The sequence below is a fragment of the Lycorma delicatula genome, chromosome 10, assembly GCF_047948215.1.
Source record: "Lycorma delicatula isolate Av1 chromosome 10, ASM4794821v1, whole genome shotgun sequence".
Taxonomy (NCBI): domain Eukaryota; kingdom Metazoa; phylum Arthropoda; class Insecta; order Hemiptera; family Fulgoridae; genus Lycorma; species Lycorma delicatula.
This window is the reverse complement of record NC_134464.1, coordinates 102,205,761-102,227,454: the sequence shown is the minus strand read 5'-3', so window position 1 is coordinate 102,227,454 and position 21,694 is coordinate 102,205,761. Positions and strand designations below refer to the sequence as shown.

The window sequence follows — 21,694 nt, the reverse complement described above, 5'->3', positions numbered from 1 at the left end:
TTCTTCTAATGAAGAAGGAATGAAGGATAAATAAATTTGAGGAAGGGAATTTTATAATCTGAATACTAGATTTTTTAATTTGTAAATATATCGTATTACATAGTTATATTATGATTAGCTAACACTACGGAAGTGTTACAAAATAAATATAATTGTTTTACTTTGCAAAATAATAGTTGTTTCAAGTACAAGAACTAGAAAACTCATTTTATGAATAATGGACTCTAAAACGTTTGTCAGGTAAAATGTAACCCCACTATAACACTGTTATCAGGGAACTTATGTATTTGCCCATATTTTGAGAAGAAAATTTTAAATCACAAAGGGTATCGACTAAAAAAATAAGCAAAAAATAAAACAATAATAGTTTAATAGAAAAAGCCAATACAGTATAATGTCTACTTACATAGAAACAAGTTATGATATTTTTTCTGTGAATGTAAATTATTTTATGAAATAAATTACGATCATCACTATCACTATTGGCTTTTGTTGAGGGAATAAACCTCCGCAATACCTTCCCCTTGTTCCTCCAAAAAATTATCGTTAGGTTGTAGAACAGAGTTTACTATTTCTTTGTTGGTCATGTCATGGGCAACGGGTGTTTGATTGTCTTCTTGAACTTTCTCGTTGAGATCACTTGCAGATAATTCATGCCCAGTTGAATTTGACAATTCCAGTGTACGTTCATCAGTAAAAATATGAACATTTCCTGTTTCAATGTCTTCTGTATTACCCTGTGCCAATACTGATCAGCAATTGTTAATTGTAATAGAATTTACATTACTCCATGCTGTTCCAGCGCTGTTTACAACACTTTTTAATGACACAGTTTTAATAAATTCTGTTACTTGTAATTCTGAGTTAACGATAGCAGTCAGTAGCTCTCATCGGTAATAAGCTTTAAATGCCTGAATAACTCCTCAGTCTAATGGTTGGATTAAAGATATGATGGCCTTGGGTAAAAACATTGCAATTATTTTCCCAACTTTAGATTTCAGCAAGACAATAGGTGGATGAGCAGGGCAATTGTCAAGTAAAAGCTTTTTCTTACAATTTTTGAACTCGTAAATAATTTTTAATACAAGGCACAAATTCGTCGTTAAACCACGTTAAGAAATTTTTACTATTATTAAAAATAACCGGTAATGAATTCATATTAACGTGTTTGAAGCAACATGAGATGGCATATTTGCCAATGACAAACAGCTTTAATTTATGATTTCCTGACTTATTGGCACACAAAAGAAAAGTTACCCCTTTCTTTGTTTTCATACCAGACTTATTTGGTGTCTGTTTTGCATCTAATGTTTTTTTATTTGCAATAGTTTATAATACAAAGCAGTTTTATCACAGTTCTACAACTGTTCATCACTAAAGTTATTCTCTTCTATAACTGATTGTAATATTGTTTGTGAAAAATGTTTGGCTGCCGTTGCATGAGCTGAATGAGATTTTCCTTTTATATTTATTTACTTACTTGACCTATGCCGTGATAGATTTTCTATTGGTATAACCAACTGCTAGAAGCACTCAATTCTTCTCCATTGTTAATTTATTCATGAAAATTTAGTGCCTGAGCTTTTGAAGTATTGGCCTCCTTCTCTCAGTTTTTGCAAAAACCAAAGGTTACATACAATCATCTACAACGCTGTTTCATCTACTGAATCAATAAAAGAATGCAGTTCATTTTCTTCTTTTTCCCAACCACATATAGTACCTTCAGGCATACTGAATTGTCGGGATAAACTGGTTTTCGAACAACCTGTTGTAACCTTTTCAATAATTTCTAATATTTCTTTTATAGAATACGTTTTTTGTTTAGACAACATGTTAGGTAAATATGAATGAAAACAAACACTACAAAATCTATTAAATTAACCAACCTAATAAAACTTAATGATACTGAAAACACAGTAAAAGCAGCTTGGAATAGGTCACAATATGTAATAACATTCAACTATCTTATACTGTGTCTTGTACAGGCAGTATTTTGATGGTCTTTTCACTGTTACAGGAAATGAATCATGTGCAGTATATCTTAAGAATTTCTCCTATTACTGTATTAGAACCGTAGTTTAGTTTTATTGAATCAAGTTTTTGGGAATTCCAAGGCTTTAAAATTGGTCGTGACTAATTGGTAGATGTGTTATTAGAAGTTTATTGTTGACAATTTCAAAAGATTTATGGTGGGCGTTGCACAATATTGATTACAGTAGTAGGGTGATAAGCATTTCTTCATCCTATATTATTTTTTTCAGATATTCAAGTATTGTTTGGGGGACAGGTTATCCGTGTTATATCCGTATCTACAGTATATCAAGCTGTGTTATAGCAGAGATGTACTGTATTTTTTAATTTTTAATTAAAGTTGGATCAAAATATTAATTTTTTTCCTTACAATCACTTTAAAATTGTTGAACCTGATGGTTCTGTACTAGCTGGAATGATAGTGTTATCCTGAAAAAGCCACATTCAATGAACCATTTCTCATTTAGATCACTAAAGTTAAGAACACTGGTTGGAGTTCACTGCTTGCTGGTTTACATTTTCAAATGTAAACCAGGGTGCTACAAAGTTACTTTTATAACCGAAATGTATTGCTTCATGATGGTGGCATTGAAGTGAGCAAGATGCTGTCCAAGGGGTGTCCCTAAGGCAGTGTGCGGAGCCCTCTGCTTTGGGTTTTTTCTTCCACCTATTCCAGATTGTTGTGGATTATTATCTATTAAAATAGTATAATATTTATCTGTTAAAATTTTATTTGGCTATAACTCTGGAACCGATGAAAATAAGTATCACTTATGATATTGTTGAAAAGCTCTCGATGAGAGCTTATTACTATCGCTAAGAAAAAGTCTAAAATCCAATTTTTTTTTTGATTTTGTGCTTTTTTGACACTCTTGGTTCGGTCAATTGCAATCAAAAGGGGAGGTGCACAAGTAGATGTTATCACATCCCTAAATCCAAAATTTCAACATCCTATGGCTAATTGTTTTTGAGTTATGAGAGATATATACGTATGAACGGACATCACGCCAAAACTAGTCAAATTGGATTCAGGGATGGCCAAAATAAATATTTCCATTGAAATCTGAAAAGTGACATTTTTCATGATCACAATACTTCGTTTACATCATACAAGCAAGTAAAAAGAAAAAAAAGAAAAATCACATACTTTACTAAGATTCAAAGAATCAGTGAGCCAAGGTCTGTGTGACATGGTCTCGCAGACAGATTTAATGTGAGCCACATGGCAATCAATATGTTAATATTATTTGCATGTTCTTATATTTTTAATAAAGAAAGCTTGCATTAATATCAAGTATAACCTCATTCAACCACCATAAAGCATGAACCAGGACAATCATTAAGGAATTACAAGTGAGATGCTTATGAACATTCTTTTTTTATACATAATATTTTTTTATTGGATGTTTATTTTAATCTTTGTTTGTTTTTTGGCTCTTTTTTACAGATAATGAATGGGCCTGAAAATAATACTTTTATTAATGAATCTATATAAAGATAATCTATAAAAAATAATCTATAAAAGATAATCTATATAAAGATTAATCTTAATAAAGATATTAAATTAGAGACTGATCAGCAGAAATGATATGCTTTTATTTACCACATCACACAACTGAAACTGATGCATCTGTGTGTGTAAGCTTTTTTAATTTTTTTTTGTATGTTTTGCTGACTGAGGACCATGAAGTAGTATTTTGCATTCATTTCTTATTCTTCTGTATATTTACAATTCTTTATCTAAATCATTAATTTATTATTTCTCCCACGTATATTTAAATTTTACTTATTGATTTTTCCATATTTTGTTTTTTGGGTCCTGGGGGGGATGTTGGTCGGTTACAAATTCTGCCTTTTTGAAAGAAATTTTTAGCCTTATTTTCCGTGCAATTTATTTTAGCTGGTTTTCTTGTTCTGCTGCCTTTTTGAGGTTCTCCAAGAAAATTGTAACATCATCGGCTAAGGTTAAGCAGTTAATTGCAATTTCTTTCTATTTCCAATCCAATTCTATTTAGGTTGTCTCAACTTTTTTCATGTTCTTATCCCATTCTATTATTACTTTCTCTAGGACACAGATAAAAAGAGTTTATGTTAAACCGATTTGTTGTCTTCTGTTTTAATTTCCAATTATCCTGATATTTCTAACATGAATTTTACTTCTGATTTTGTGTTTGGAAAAAGTCTTTTTGAAAATGTTAATTGTTTTGGGATCTTCAACAAATTATTCTAGGATGTTAAATAAGGAAGTTATATCGATAGAATGTATACCTTTTTAAAATCTGTGAAGACAGTTACTTTTTATATCTTGTCATTTTTTCCCTTATTGTTTTAAGGTTTGAAATTTGTTCTGTACATGTTTTTCCTTTTATGAATCCTTCTTGGTATTCTCCCAGTTGTCAGAGTCTACGATTAATTCAGTTCTACTTTGAAGTGTTTCGAAAGGATTTTGAATGTCATACGTAAGAGGGAAATCCTTTTGTGGTAGTTTACATCTGTTTTATCTGCTTATTTACATAGTTGATGTGTTGAAGCATTTTTCCATTCTTGTGGGATTTTTTCAATTTTTTATGGAAGTTCTTCAGCTTATTTTTTTTTGGCTGTTTTCATGATTTTTTCTGTAATTCCACTGCAGTCAAGCTTGCTACCTTGTTTATTTTCTGGATGATTTTGTCTATTTATATTTCATTAGGTGGTTTGGATTTTTTAGTTCATATTGCTGAATTTGGAATTGAAATCTAACCTCGGATTCTTGATAGTTTAATAATTTTCAAAGTACTTGTTAGAATTTTGTGATTGTTGTTTTGTCCTAAACCAAAGGCTGGGTATTTGGTAAGTTTATAAATTTTGGTAAGTGTTGTTAATTTTAATTCAGATAGACAAGCATAAAACCCATCGATACAAGATCACATTAAAAAAAATAAAAAAAACATAAGTACATAACAAAATTAACATTCATAAACTAGGATAGCTCTGTATAATGTATTACAGAACGTCCAAAATTCTGCAAGATATAGCCAGATGGACCGTATTTAGATGCAACTCAATTTTGGTGAAGTTATTGCGTTTGGAACTTCAAATTTTTAATTCAGTTCTGTAAACTTTTTTCATCCAGGATATATTACTCACACATTACAAACGTATGCAGGTGTGTACATATGCACGCTCAAACATTTGCAGATTTTTCATAACATATTTACAAAAATTTACACAGTAAGCTTTATAATTTTACCCACACACAAAATATTTCCATAATAATACATTTATATACTGGTATATTTGTAGATAATTTCACTTTGTACAATATAATACACATATATACACATTTGTATAAATATATACACACACACACACATGAAAATCTGTCATTTTATACTGTAATAAACAAACAGCTGGTGTTATCTATTATTGCAGAATACTACTAAAAAAAAAAAAAAAAAATTATGAAATGGTGAATTATTATGACAGAGAACGAATTGTCACCAGACAAAAAGTAGACGTCACATAGTTCCAATAAACACTTAAACTGTACTAATCAGCTACGTCAGAATATTCATAGTAATTCTGTAATTATGCCAGAGAAAGAATGCCAGTTAATCAGTAATTACTTGTCTGTTTAAGAAAACCATGTCGCGTGCACAGTCAATGTTTTCCTCATTTGTGGGGTTAAACAGACATCCGGCTCCTTCGTCATGTGTAACACTTGTGCGACCATTTTTGAATTTTTCAATCTATAAGCAACACGCTGTTTCTGTACTGTACCAAAAGTCTTTGATTAATTTCAACCCCTGATACACCTTCTGACCATAAAAACGAATGAATGTTGCTCTTCTTTGGTGCTAACAGAAAACGGAGCAGCCATGATTAATAGCAAGGCAGTGATAATGGAACTAATCTAGCATCATCAAATCTGCCCAGAAATACAACAATTAAACCACGCATGCATCATCTACGCAACACAACAGTACTACCAACATAAACAAAAATATAACTAAATTGCGGATAATAATCAACTAACCCTCCTATTTTCATACAAAGAAAAAATGGACTCTAAAAAGGCTAACCTAAATAAATTAATAATAATATTTTTATGGGTAATAGACATTTTGTATTAACAATTTTCTTGTTCTTATTTTATTTTTAAAATAAAAAAAGAATGTTACAAAAAATGACAAAAAATTTATATGTTATACATATGTATCACTGCCCACATGGTAAGTGCACTGACTGTGAATGGTCCTTGGTACATATATGGATGTACCAAGGCCTGACTGCCACAGATTTGGAAGTGGATGTCCACTTTTGATGGAAATACATTATTTAATGCTTAAGTCTACCAATCAAGTAAAAAAAATATATATTTTTTTTTAGGCCCCAGAGTTGTACCCTATAAAAGGTTAAAGAGATGAATGAATCTCAGTCATTCAATTCTTGGGTTGAGATATGATGATGATGATCAAAATGAAAAAAACATGCGACTGGAAAATCTGTAAAATAAATTTACGTAAGTGAAAATGATTTTAACAAATATGACATCAACATTGAGCCTTAAGACTCATTATAAGTCTTATTAAAGATCTTGTGCGGCTACTCTTGTTATAAAAAAGTTAAAAATCTTACAGTAATAGAATGTAGATTAATGATGCGTCAAAGAATTTGTGGATATTTCAAATAACTTTTCACTTGTTAAAAATAAATACTTTGTTAATAAATAGTGTATTAATTATGATTCTGGCCATCTAAAAATATTCTGCTGTTACCTGCTGTAAGATATTTGTATGCAGTTTATTCAACTTATGAATTTATATTGTTCGAGCTGTAACTTTCTTCTACCCGCAGTAAAAATATATAAATGACTTGCATATTTATTGTTTGTTCATAATTAATTTTAGGGTTCTATTATAATGTTTATTTCATAATAATGTACTGTATGTTCAAAAATTGTAATGTATTGAGAATTCAAATTATCTACGTCCCGATTTGTTTGAATTTTTAATGTTTAATTAAACATAATTTCTAGTTTTTAATTAAATGTGAATGTCTCTTTTCTTTTTACTTTTTTTTTGAAAGCGTTATGTATTATTTTTTAATTTATGCATTAGGTTGAATCGATTACATTTATTACCAAATGCTGGATTTATAACAAAAGGTCTTCTATAAAATTAAAAAACTAAATAAAATTATTGAAAATAATGAATGCTATAATAAAAGATAATGTTAATTCTTGAATTTAAAAATCATAATCTGTTTACAGATATAAAAAATACTTAATTATTATTCAGAAGGGATGCATTAGTAAAAAAAAAAAAAAAATAGAATTTTAAGTTTCTTAGTTCTAGTTTATAAAACTGGAAATGAAACTCTAATGTCAAAAAGAAAAAGAGGGTTAGTATAAAATATTGAACAAAAGAACTAAAATTTGAAAGGATTCAGAAAAAATTCTAATTTGCTTTCTAAGCGATTATTACCCTGAGCAATAAATATAATAAGCGCTATTAAGTTTATTCATTTCTTACAACTAATAATGACTTCCAATTAAAAATATAAATAATGTATTTCATTGATTTTTTGTCAGAATTATGAAAAATCATTTTAATATTTGATTTTGTATTCTATTAAAGTAGTACTTCAAAAGAAACTTCTTTAATAACTGGGTCTAAGCCACACCATCAGCCAGGTGAAAATAAATTATAGCGTGTGATTATAACAAAGAATCTTCTATTTGAAAAGTTATATTTTACAAACCAGGAATAAATACTAGTTAATTTGTGATATAATATACATTATACTTGTTTTTTTGTGCGTATTTATTATTGTTGAAGTTTGAAGAGAATCTTTAGGAATTCTGAAAATTACAAATTCATAATTATTATGTAAACATTTAGTCGTACATAGCTGCACAATGTTCAATTAAAATAAAGATGAAAAAGGACTGTAAATCTAAAAAGAATTTCCACTACAACTGTTGGCAATCTTGGCCATCACTTCATAATTATACGCAGAAAAAAAGATTTGCACTAATTAGCATAATGTTGCTAGCGTACAAGTATTCTAGACAAACATGGAGAGACTATTTATTTTTAACCAATGACTGAGACCGAGAAGGGTTTCAAAGAGAAGCTTTCTCTTGTGTATACAACTAAAAAGTTTTATTGAAAATAAAAACGTTTTTTTTCTAAATTTAACTAATATTGTACTTATGTTTGCAGTAAGATACACTTGTCTCGTACAGTAATAAATAATTTAACTGTAATCTGGTAAATATTTCTTGCTCGTTGTTTCAGATTCCTCCCGCTAAAGTTAATGAGCAAGAAAAGCTGTAATCATGGCAAACAGGGCTGTAAATAAGAAAAAATTATATTTAACTCCCCCTTAGCATAACACCTACAAAAGTTAACAATTTTTTTATCAGAATAAATTATATGTTAATATTGTGAAATTTAATAATAGATATTGATTACCTTAATTCATTCCTTCTGACAAAGTCAAATAATAATTACAAAATAAAGAAATCGCACATTTGATTTAGATTGAGAATTATATTTACCATTCCTCATTAAAAAAAACAAATTGCTCTCTTCTCCATTATGTATTTTTAAAACATATTACCATGAATTACACTACAGAAAAATGCTTTTAATATTTAGTGTTTTTTTGTGCAATTGAAATAATTTTTATCGTAGCATTCAATACAAGTGTTACAGACTTGATTTTACATCAAATTTACTTCTATAAATCAATACATACACTCCTCTTCTAGTGGTTATATAAAATAATCAAAAAATTCAAATAAAATTTTTAAAAATCATAATATTGTTAAATTTAAAGAAAAATTTTTACTTTAATAAACATCAACAACTTGTCGATTCCCAGCGTTTAAAAAAAATTATTATTCTAATTATATGCATTTAATAAGGTGAGTACTTTTTATGCGATTTCAAATCTGCAAACCAAATTTAAATCTGAGGGCAGGGTATTTAGTAATGCAAATTTAAAGAAAACCTGATTAAAAAATTACATAGTCTAAGTATGATATTACCTTACCTAATATCTGTTTTCTTTAGTTTTGTTCTGTTCCAATTTTTATTTTATTTCCTTTTTTTTGGGTCTTTATTATCCCATTTTTTCTTTATTTTTTGTACCCAACTTCACATTTAGACACAACTATATTGTGGTAAGAATCAATGCTCTTCGTGAATGTAATTTACATCCCATAATTTATTTTGAAAATCTCAAAGCAGGTCAGCCCACTTAACTCTTCTAGCTTGACTAATATCTGTCCTATGTGCACGCCTGGCTTCATTAAGTGTCCCTCTAGCTTGGAGGATGCCTGGACAGTCACCACCCCTAACAATCTCTGCAGTCGCCTTCTTGCTCTGAGGCACTGGCTATGTAGCTTCAACTGGATGACTCAGCAGGAGTCTCTGCAGCCTACCCACAAACGGAGGATAGAGATGGGCTCGTACTTGGCCTAAAGCTGTCGCCCTGTAAAATTTCACTGTGAAATACCCACTGGTCACAAGTGAACCGACCACGATCACATCGATGAACCAGCCAGTACATCCCACCCTGCCACAACTGAGAACACACATCTATTTAGATATATTTTTAACTAAACAAAAATTATTGTTTGGCAGCTTCTTCCTAAGTTTTGTTTGCCTACAGTATTCTTTTTTTCCCATGTGACTTTGTTCTTCAGTAAATGTATTGCATTTTACCATCAGTAGTATATTTTATCAAATTACAAAAGAATTCTATGATAAGTTTAAATAAACTTCATTGAGAAATACAGAATTGATTGTATAAAATATTATAATCCAGATAATTAAAATTCTGCAAAAAAGTAAAAAGATTTTCTCAGTACATTATGAATTTTTTTTTTTAATAAATTACAATAATAAATAAATAATCCATGTAGAATTTTAAGTTTTGTTATCAATTATTATTATTATTACTATTATTCTCTTTCAGAGGATTTGAACCAATTTTGTAAAAAAAAAATTGTTTCATGTATTTTGGGAGAGAGGAAAATACAAAATTAATTTTTGACGTGGCTAGGAGAATACAACAACTTGATGGATTTTCCAAGTCAATGTGGGATAAGACAATTAAGGTAAATTTTGTTGAACTTTTAATGGAGAGATAAAATTTGAATCTAAATTTAAATCCTGATTATTCTCTGAAATTAACTGATAAATTTATGTAACTAATACATACGGGTATGATCACGCCTTACTGTTGCACTTAATCTTTATCACTACTGATTTATTGCATTTACCTTGATCTTTATATCTAACATTTTAGCTTTAGTATTTTGTAACATCTGGAGAAGGTACTGTGTATGTAAATACTGTTATGTCTAAATAAAACTAGAAAAAATTAAAAATATATTCCTTTTCATTTTCCAGTTTTTTATTATGGATTTTCACCAAGTAAAATCATCTGTCAATGATTTCCTCACATTTGGTTTTCATCCAAAAGTACCTTACACTAAAGATAAATGAAACTTAGAACTGACAATAGGAGCACATCAGCCAGGAAAGTACAAGTCGCAGGCATTAGGAACTGGATACTTAATAATAAAGGTAAGATAGAAAAACTCGATCAATGGTGAAACTGGAATATTTTAAGTCCAAAAAGCAAATATCACCCTACAAGCAAGAAACTATTTTCAAATGGAAAATACTTTTATTCCAATAAATCTCTTGATGAAACTACCACATTTTTTTCAATTTTATGTACAAAAATGTATATTTTTGTTTTTCTAGTATTAATTAATTATTTGTATCACAATATTATATTTTTACTAATAATAGACTTAAAATAGTTTGGCTCAATTAACTTTGTTTTTGGACTTGGGAGTAAAAAGCATCAAAAAGTGTTTTATTTTTTAGGTATTTCTATTTCAATATAAACTTTTACGAGCTGGTTATAAAATTTAATCTTTTTAAAGATTCAGAAACAAAAATTAATGGAGTAATTGAAAGTTATGATTATTTAAATTATAGTATGCAGGGTTTCTTTAGAAAGTAAGTCTGTGTGAAAATATTTTTTTTAATAGATAAAATTAGCAAAATAAATACAAAATATTATTTAAATTGAACAAGGTAATAAATTGCATAGAGCAATAATAAGAAAACAAAATATTACGTCAAAATTTTTTTTTTGAATAATGTATAATTTTCATTGTAAGAATTTTCCTAAAAAAGGTAGCCTACTAGTCCTATTGAAATAATAAAATTTAGCCTACACTAATAAGAAATAAGTTGTAACATCAAAAAAAAGAACAATATTTTTTATATGATTTATTGTAAACTCGTTAATTTTAACAATATCCACAACAAAATAATAATACTGTATTTAGTAATAATATTATGTCCATTCACAATCTGAATAATCATGATTAATATTCTCAGATGTTGGTATACTTCTGAAATATAGATATTCTTCATCTATCCATTTTAGATCAGTACATAAATCTTCATACTTGTGTTTACTTATGGTCTTTTTATCTCTCACAATTGGCAAAAAATCTGGAAAAAATTAAATTTTTTCGTTGTATTTCTTCTCAGGTCAGCTTTTTGAAAATATTTCTCAAATGAAGTCTTGTAGAAATATACACCATGTTTACTCTTAGCTACCTGGATCCACATCATGTCTGTAATTCGAGCGTCTTGTTCAGTTAAATTATTAAAAATAAAATGTATAATACTTTTTATTTAAATACAGTATTTTATATTTTTTTTATTAAATTACAATTTTCATCCTTGTGTAATAAAGAATTAAAATCTTTAAAATCAACTACAGCCATTCTTTCAATGTGGATATTCTTTCCACTTTCTTTAAAAATTTTCCCCAATCAGAGCATGTTATTTCCTCGGTTTTAATTGTTTTTTTTTCTTTTTGATTATGCTGTGATTGTATTCACTTTTGCACGAGTGTGCCTAGGCAACAATTATTTGTGGTTGATAACTTGTAAATTTGTAAATTTTTCTATTAATTACATGTACATTATAATCATATCGTGTTTTTTATTTTGGCTCGAACTATTATTTGTCAGACCAGATATTAAGTTCATTTATATGATCTTGCAACTATTTCCCTGCACATTTTAAGAAGCATGATGATATTTCATTTCCTCTACACCCTCTAGTGGTTTCATCATAATCGTGCAAAATGAATCTGTTGTTTTTGGATCATCATTGTGAAATTTAATGTCCATAGCTTTCTGAGATAAATTGATTGTTTGTCATAAAGGAACGGGATAGGCAAGAGTTTCTGTATATCCACCATTAAAAGTTGGCTTCCTGGCTTTTTTCCATCAATTCCTGTCTTTAGCTCTCAGTTTATAGCATTTATCAGCCTCGTCCAAATGAGTGTTTTTCTTTTGTAACAAAGAAGCTCTTTCTACCAGTGGTCTCTTTAATTGACGAATTATACTCTTTGTTAAAAACTTTAAGGGAAAGCCATTCTTTTGCCACCTCATTACTTGATTTCCATTTTGATCACACTCATATGTATTAGAAAAACCACTATATATATATTTAATCCACACCCACGATATTTTTTTTGTATTCTATCTTGACTATAATAGCTCTCGTAAGCTGAGTATTTGTCTTATGAGCTTTTATTGCTTCAATAATATAGTTTGTGGTATTTTATTCGATGGTGCATGTTTGCCTTTCTTATCACATAACATCATACTGCTTTCAGAAACCTTTTTCAAAACTATCTTCACCACCGGCATACTTATTCGTAGAGTACCTAAAAACATAGACTGACAGAAATGTATTTTTTTATTTAAAAATGAGAATTTATACAGGGCGTTTCATAATGTTCTTATGAGTTACAAAAATTCAGTACAAAAAAAGTATTTCACTAACCTAAATGAAAGTTGTACGAGGTGATGCGTGGACTCAAACAGTTTTTATTAAAATCTATAAATGTTCGATATGTGCTTCTCTGGTGACAAGGCACATGTCAACACGAAAGTGTTGACAAACTTGCCAAACTTGTTCTAACATATCATTTTCGATAGAGTTGATTGCATTGATTATGCAATCCTTTAACTCGGCGATATCGTGCGGCATCGGCGGGATAAACACCTTATCTTTCACGTAACCCCAAGAAAGAAATCACATGGCGTGAGGTCTGGTGATCTTGGTGGCCACAGCATAATGTGTTGGTGTTCAGACGCACGTCCTATCCAGTGCCGAGGTAATGTTGTGTTAAGGTACTGTTGAGTCTCGTTATGAAATCGGGCAGGATAACCATCTGGCTGGAAAATGAAGTCGTTGAGTAGCTGAGGCATAAGCCATAATTGTAACATATCCAGGTATATTATGATGGTTACTGTCGTTTCCATAAAAAAGAACGGCCCATACACTGCCTCACGAGAGATCGCACAAAAAACGTTTACTTTTGGAGAATCCCGAATGGGTTCCACGTAAGCGTGTGGGTTTTCAGTTCTCCAAACTCCCATGTTATGACCGTTTACTTTGCCGCTAATATGGAAAGTAGCTTCATCGCTGAAAATGATCTTCTTTACAAAACCTTCATCTAACAACATCTTTTCCTGTAACTGGAAACAAAAATCGAGCCTATGTGTTTTATCTCCATCAGAAAGATGCTGGATTAATTGAAGACGGTACAGTTTGTGTAATAAAAATTTACAGAGAACTCTCCACACTGTTGTTTTCAGAATTCCTAATTCTCTGCTTGCAGCCGCAGTCGATTTTGACGGGCTGCAAATGAAACTTGCACGCAAACGTTCGACATTGACTTCTGAGGTTGATGGATGACCGGTTGATTTTCACTTGCCCAAGCAACCGGTTTCACTGAATTGTTTATACCATGCACGAATTGAATTGTCACTTGGTGGCTCCTTATGAAATTTTAACCGAAACGCACATTGCACAGAAATTACTGACTTTGACAAGTGAAATTCTAACACACAAAACAACTTCTTGCTTCCCGTGGCAGCCATTTTCTCTACTGTTGACGCCTAGCGAGCAAATGGTTTACTAACTTCCTAGTGTATGTGGAAAAAACTATTTGAACTACTCTTTCGTACAGTACTTGTTTTATTCTTATGAGTGAAATAGTTTTTTGTTAATGAATTTTTGAAACTCTGAAGAACATTATGAAACGCGCCCTGTATACATTTTCCTTTGATCCTCTCAACTACAACTTCGCATTCCTGTTCTGGATACTGGTCCTGATGAATAAATTTTTGATACAATGTACTGTCTTTTCATATCCCAAGACTTTAGACCAAAATTTATCAAATATTTTTCCTGTCAGCCTCACCTATCAACGAGAACGTTTCATTCTGCAATCCTGTTTACAGCCAGGGCCCGTAACATGACTTGCTACTAGCTTTCCCGTTGAAGAACATTACCTTTTCTGACATTTTAATCCAAAAAGTAGCATTTCTTTTTCTCTTTCATATTGTACTACATTTTTCTTTAGGTTCATGACCTACATGATGACTCATATCAGAATTGGAATATGAATATATACAAATTTCTTAATGTTTTCAATCTTTTCATTAACTAGTGTTACATGAAACACCACAAGCTCTTCATGGCTTTCACATGGTAAACACTTTTAATTTTCAATAAAAGAGATATCAGAGCCTGGCAGTAGATTAAAGCTACTGCAAGGCAAATAATTGAGATCACCAATCGAATCATCCTCTGAAGTGAATGATTGTATTTCTTGAATACCTTTTAATTCATAGCCAATAACCTGCGACCCATTTTGTCATATGTGAAATACATCAGACTTCAGTGGTATTCGGATTACTACCAAACTGAATCGTAATTATTGTTAACAGCCTATTTTTGTTTCCAGAATCATTAAAGCAGTCGCTATTATCTGTCTTCAAAAATGCATACACCTTTTTCACTTCATCACCTTCATCAGTAGAAGAATGTACTAAAGGGAAATGCAGCTATTTACTCCAATTTTTTCCCCCATTTTCTGTAGTCTTTGCAATAAAACGTAAACTAAAACTAATCAACTGCTGAATACATTATTTGATCTTGAAGCCCAATTAACTGACTGCATGATTCGGGCTGTTTTTTCTTGCATCAAGTAGTTCTTTAATTGATGTAGTTCTATTTTAAATTCATTAGAAGAGAACACTATCTCTCATTTAGAGTTTACAGCTATGTATGAGGTGTTATTGTTTTTTAATGGTATTTTTATCACTTATTTATCAACAGTCTTGTTGATTACAGGCTTATTTTGAAAAGCTAATTTAACTTTCTAACATAACCTAGAACAATGCCTTGCGTTAACTTAATATGATTACGAATTCTAACTAATTTTATTTATTCTTATTATTAGTTTTGTAAAAATTATTTCAATTATATATAATTAAGACCCCTGGTAGTAAGACATACAAATAAGAAAATGTAAGGTTACGGTTAAAACAAAATTAAATCGATATGATATAAATATTCTGTGTCTACAAAAGTTCATGTTATTATTATCACTAAATAATTAAAACTTAGGTCGATCAAATCTTTTAATAGCTTAAAAAGCTTCTCATCAGCCTGAAGATGTGTTAGGTTAGAATGTTTACTTTATTAACATTTTAATAATTAAAGAAGATAGTAATAACCTTACCTTTTGTCCAAAGAAGTTCAGATAAGAACTAAATTCATCATAATTTGACCTCTATTCATGACTAATTATATACATAAACAGCTAGGTTAGATACTGCATTAATTCAAAACATAACTGCAATAGTGGTGGACCTAACACAACCTCTCTTTAGGACAAAAGTGATAGAATAGTTATATCCCTAGTGAGTACTGGACTTAGGAAAGGAATATTATATTTTGCTTTGAACCAAACAAACGTAACATATCATAGGATAAATCGGTTTATCTTACTGAATGGACATAAGATATTTTTATGCTTTCTACTTTCAGTTAAGTACTTTTTAACATACAAAAAGTACTTTGCTTCCAAATAGGGCCAATGAACAATATTAATCATGAAAAATAGACCTAGATATCCTCGTTCAGAGGTACAGATATATCAAATGATGAACAAACTAAAACACATAATATTAAAAATGTTTTTAATTTTACAAATGCATTTAAATGGAAAGTGACGTTTAACTATTTTCTAACACCGTTTGCTGCAAATTTGATGATATTTTACCATAAATATACAATAATATTGAAGTGCTAACTTGTACAAGTGTTATTTTTTGACGATTTGTTTAACTTATATCGAAACATAAAACTTATATGTTTTCAAAACTAAAAAAAAAAATTATATATAATCTTCTGTGTTTCTGATATGTTTATTATTGATATTGATGTTATAATATAATTATTAGTGATTCTATAAAAAGTAGAACGGTTATTTTGTACTTAATTTTTAAAAAACTGGGCTGTGTGATGAAATTAAACTAGTGAAGTGGAGATTAATATTAATGTAAAAAGTCCTTTCGGCACGCGGGAAGGCAGAGGTAGATTTCATCAGTGCTAAGTAGGGAAAGATTTCCACCTTAAAATTAAGAAAAATTTCAAATTTAGTCAACACGACAATGGTTGTAGTGAAAAAGTTTCACATGTTGCGCATAAGACAAGCCCCATCTTGCAATTCCTACAACGTTTTGGTCATCCCATACCGTAAGAGTTGGTCATATCAAAAATTGTTTCAGACAAAGGTTTTAGGTAATGTTTAAAGAACAACCACTTTAAACAGATTCGATACTGTGCCTATTAAGGGGGGATATTCGAAACCCATTCTTTCCACCCCTTGAGCCAATGGTTGGTGATATCCAAAGACTTTACTTACATAAGTTTTAGGTCCTTACCCATAGAATAGTAGGAACCTTCAACGAATTCGATATTTTAAAGTTAGAGTGATTTTTTTTTTTTTTTTTTGAAAAATCCTCACCATTTTTATCCTAATGGTCCGATTTTGGCCGTTAGTGAAATCTACCTTTTTTTAGGGAACAATTTGAAAGTGATCGGCGCAAAATTACAACAGTCTACAAGAAAGTTAAAAAGCCAATGTAATATTAAATATTTAATAATGAAGTTTTTTTGTCTTCAGTCACTTGACTGGTTTGATGCAGCTCTCCAAGATTCTCTATCTAATGCCAGTCGTTTAATTTCGGTATACCCCTTACATCCTACATCGGTAACAATTTGTTTTACATATTCCAAATGTTGCCTGCCTGTACAATTTTTCCCTTCTACTTGTCCCACCAATATTGAAGCGACCAATTCGGATGCTTTAATATGTGGCCTATAAGTATGTCTCTTCTTAATAACTATATTTTTCCAATTTCTTCTTTCTTCATCTATTTGCCGCAACACCTCTTCATTTGTCGCTTTATCCACCTGTCTGATTTTTAACATTCTCCTATAGCACCGCATTTCAAAAGCTTCTAATCTTTTCTTCTCAGGTATTCCGATCGTCTTAAGTTTCACTTCCATATAAAGCTACACTTGAAACATATTTTCAAAAATGTATTCCTGATATATATATATAATTTTTTTTTTGTGAAAAAATGAAGGAATAAAAAGTAAAGAAATATTTATCCATCTTGTATTCGCTAAGACACAATAAAGAGTGGAGGACACGTGTTGTCAGCTTGGTGGGGGAAATTTCCCCTCTACCTGATAACTCATACACGGTTGTCTAAAGAAAATGGTAGTCGCTATTTGAGATAAAAATTTTTATGAAAAAATGTTTACTACTACTTCAGTCCGCTTAACAACAGAATAGTTAACGTAAAATTTCTTAATGATCCAGAAAATGGGTTAGGTATAGTTGATTTACCAATTCAGAAGCAGACGAAATGTTAAATTTTCAAGGTAAAAAAGGACCTTGCTATGCTCTGGCAAGAATGGATAATAAAGTAATTTTTTATGTCGAAATAGTAATTATGCTACAATAATAGCTTATAGAGTAATACTACGAATTATTCTATAAGCTAAGAAAAATCATCCTCCTTGAATGTTTATGTTTATGTACAGTTATTATACAATTTACTATGTACGTATAATTTTTAAACAATTAAGCAAATATGAGGAAAAAAAAGCAAATCAAAGATTAAAATTTTATTCTGGTTTCAATCCAGTCCGCTATGAAGAATCAAAAATAACCGTGGTATATTTTTAACTCTTATCTACAGAATTGTTAAAATTTCAATCACAGAAAAAAAATTGCGCAAATTTCCTGGAAAATATATTGCGAAGCATTAAACCTGATGGGACTTTTGTAGAATATGTCACTGACAGCTTACAGATTACTTTAAAAGTACTTCAAATCAGAATTAAATTTCGATTTAACTCTACATAAGTATATTGTTAAATCTATATATACATAGTCCGTCTCACAGGAAAGGTAATTTATGAAATAAAATAGATGTTTATTTTTAGCTTATATGACGTTTTATTCAAGATAGGCTCTTGGTGAGTCAATACACAACTAGAAGCGTTGGAAAAATTGTTCAAAACAATTCTAATACTCGATCTTTGAAATTGCCTGCAGTACCATGGTCGTAGCCCGCTGGATATCTGAAATCGTGTCTTAACAATGAAAACACTTGAAATACTGAAAACACTATGTTTCATCAGCTGTTACGATGCAAGACATGAAGTCTGGGTCCCTAGCGGCCGATTTTTTCATGTTTGTAGTGTTCCACTCTGCTATCTTTTGATCATCAGTGAGCGAGTGGGGCACAAAGCGACAACAGATCTTTTTGTCCAAATTTTCAGCATTTGTAGGAATTCCAATGATCTCCTCAATTAACCTGGTAGATTCCTATCATTTTGAAGAATTTCAGCCACGTTTCTAACATTTTCTTCTACTTGAACTTTCGATGATGCTCCTGGATGTTGATCATCTTCAATACATTCTCTACTGTCACGAAACCTTGCATACCACTTGAAAACCACTTAAAATATTCAGTTGAACTCGCTTGCTGAATTATCCAATCGCCTGATATTGTGTCGTTAGAAATCAGAATTTATTTGCTTCTTCAGCACCTCTTTTTCTGTTTAGTCTCTGGAACTACCGTAAAGTATTACTTCAGAGGATGATATGTATGTAAATGAGGTCCAATGTACATGTGTCTTATACAGTCTCAGGTTGGCCATTCCAGAGGTGTGTGTTTAATTGAAACCCAGCCACCAAAGAACACCGGTATTCACTATCTAATATTCAAATCCATATAAAAGTAACTGCGTTTACTTGGATCAAATCCTAGAACTCTCGACTTCAAAATCACATGATTTGCGATGACGAGTTCACCACTAGACCGACCTGTGGATTTTGCTTCTTCAACGCTAATTAAGCATTGACTGAAGCTGAAATTGGCCACCATCACCCACATCGCCAAGTCCTTTCAGCCAGCTCTTTATCAGCTTTAGCTCTGGATGTGTTATCTTTGTTATTTAGCATAAGTAATGTTGTGCTCTTTGCATGCCTGATCTAGTATTAATATGTCATTATGTACTATTAATATGTCCTATTTTTAGTATTTAATATTGTTATAATATGGCTAAAAAGTTTAAAAGTAGTCTCTAAATATATATAATGAATAAGAAACATTACATCTGTAGGTAATTAATTCTTAAGTTATAATATTTAGATTTTTACTTCAGAAAATAATGTGTGTGTCACAAAATGTATGATATGAATTTCTGTTTATCAGTTTAGTAGATATGTCCTGTAAAAAAAAACCATTAAAATTCAAAACGAGTACCAGCTTGTACCATTAATCATCAGGTTTACTAACATTTATCACAGTTTTACTTCAGAAAATAATGTGTGTGTCACAAAATGTATGATATGAATTTCTGTTTATCAGTTTAGTAGATATGTCCTATAAAAAAAAAACCATTAAAATTCAAAACGACTACTAGCTTGTACCATTAATCATCAGGTTTACTAACATTTATCACAGGATTGTATGTTAATATTTTTATTGTTTTCTATTTTAATTATTAAGCATTATATTTAATTTTGCACTCACAATAAATTTTTGTCCACTCAGAATAAAATATAAAATATTTTCTTGTTGAAGCTATACTATAATAAAATTTTAAATTTTTTTTTCTAGGTGGCAGAGATTTCGGTGATGTTTGTGAGTTATACCAATTAATAGTATATATACATATCATGTTTATTTTAATTTTAATAGACTCGTAGTTATATTACAAACTACAAAAATACAGATTAAAGTGAAAATTAATTTTTGTATTATTTAATAAAAAATAGTTATTACAATGGATCAAATTAAGACTTAAGTAAATATTTAAAATTTTTTTTTGTATTATATTGTATAAATGTTATTACTATTACCCGTTATGAATTTTACTGAAAACATTTCCTATTTTACGAATTCATTCATAAAATTTGATTTGATATAAAAATGTTTAAGTAATCTTGTAAGCTAGATGAAGTATTTTTTATCTTTGAAAAAAGATTCTATTTTATAAACACCAGTTTTTTTGTTTTTTTTTATTAATTTATTAAAATATGTGTTGTTGCCATATTAAAAATGTTTTAGTCATTTGTTGATGTTTGATATTTGTGTATTTACTATTTTATTTTTAAAATAGGCTGTATTATTTTTGTAATCAAATGTATTTTTTCTGTAAGTTATGCATATACCTTTTTTACTATGTATTTTCTTTTAATGGTAAGTTTTTTTAATGTAAGATAATTATTGTGTGATATAAATTTCTTAATGTATTTTATGTATTTTTGTACATTTGATTATTTTTAAATAAATATAAAGAAATAGTATTTACGTTTATTCTTTCTTGTGTTGTTTTTTTTTACCTTTTCTGTTTACTGTATCCATTTTGAATTTTAAATCCTATATAATATTAACCAATGCCAACATACATTCAACTATCAGTATCAAATTCTGCACCTAATGTTGCCCTCTCACTGTGTTTACTATATCCATTTTTAATTTGAAAGCCTGTATAATATGAACCAATGCCAACAAACATTCACCTATCATATATATCCATTTTGAATTTTAATTGGTTCATATATTATTCAGGCTTTCGCCTGTATAATATAAACCAATGCCAACAAACATTCACCTGTCAGTATCAAATTCTACACTTAATGTTGCCCTCTCACTGTGTTTACTATATCCATTTTGAATTTTAAAGCCTATATAATATGAACCAATGCCAACATACACTCACCTATCAGTATCAAATTCTGAACTTAATGTTACCCTTTCACTGTGTTTACTGTATCCATTTTGAATTAGAAAGCCTATATAATATGAACTAATGCAAACATACAGTCCCCTATCAGTATCAAATTCTGAACTTAATGTTGTCCTCTCACTGTGTTTACTGTATCCATTTTGAATTTTAAAGCCTATATAATATAAACCAATGCCAACATACATTCACCTCTCAGTATTAAATTCTGCTGTAATGTTGCCTATTCACTGTGTTTACTATATCCATTTGAATTTGAGAGCCTATATAATATGAACCAATGCCAACATACATTCACCTATCAGTATTAAATTCTGCTGTAATGTTGCCCTTTCACTGTGTTTACTATATCCATTTTGAATTTGAAAGCCTATATAATATGAACCAATGCCAACATTCATTCGCCTATCAGTATCAAATTCTCCACTTAATGT

The 21,694-nt window shown here is 29.9% G+C and overlaps 1 long non-coding RNA gene across 1 annotated transcript; it reads left to right on the top strand.

Annotated features, from left to right (window-relative positions):
- Positions 1 to 6,458: 6,458 nt before the first annotated feature.
- LOC142331411 (uncharacterized) lies at positions 6,459 to 20,830 on the top strand. Its single transcript, XR_012757991.1, has 4 exons — positions 6,459 to 6,532; positions 10,000 to 10,141; positions 10,437 to 10,613; positions 20,132 to 20,830. It is a non-coding gene; the product is annotated as an uncharacterized LOC142331411 (long non-coding RNA).
- The last annotated feature ends 864 nt before the right edge of the window (positions 20,831 to 21,694 follow it).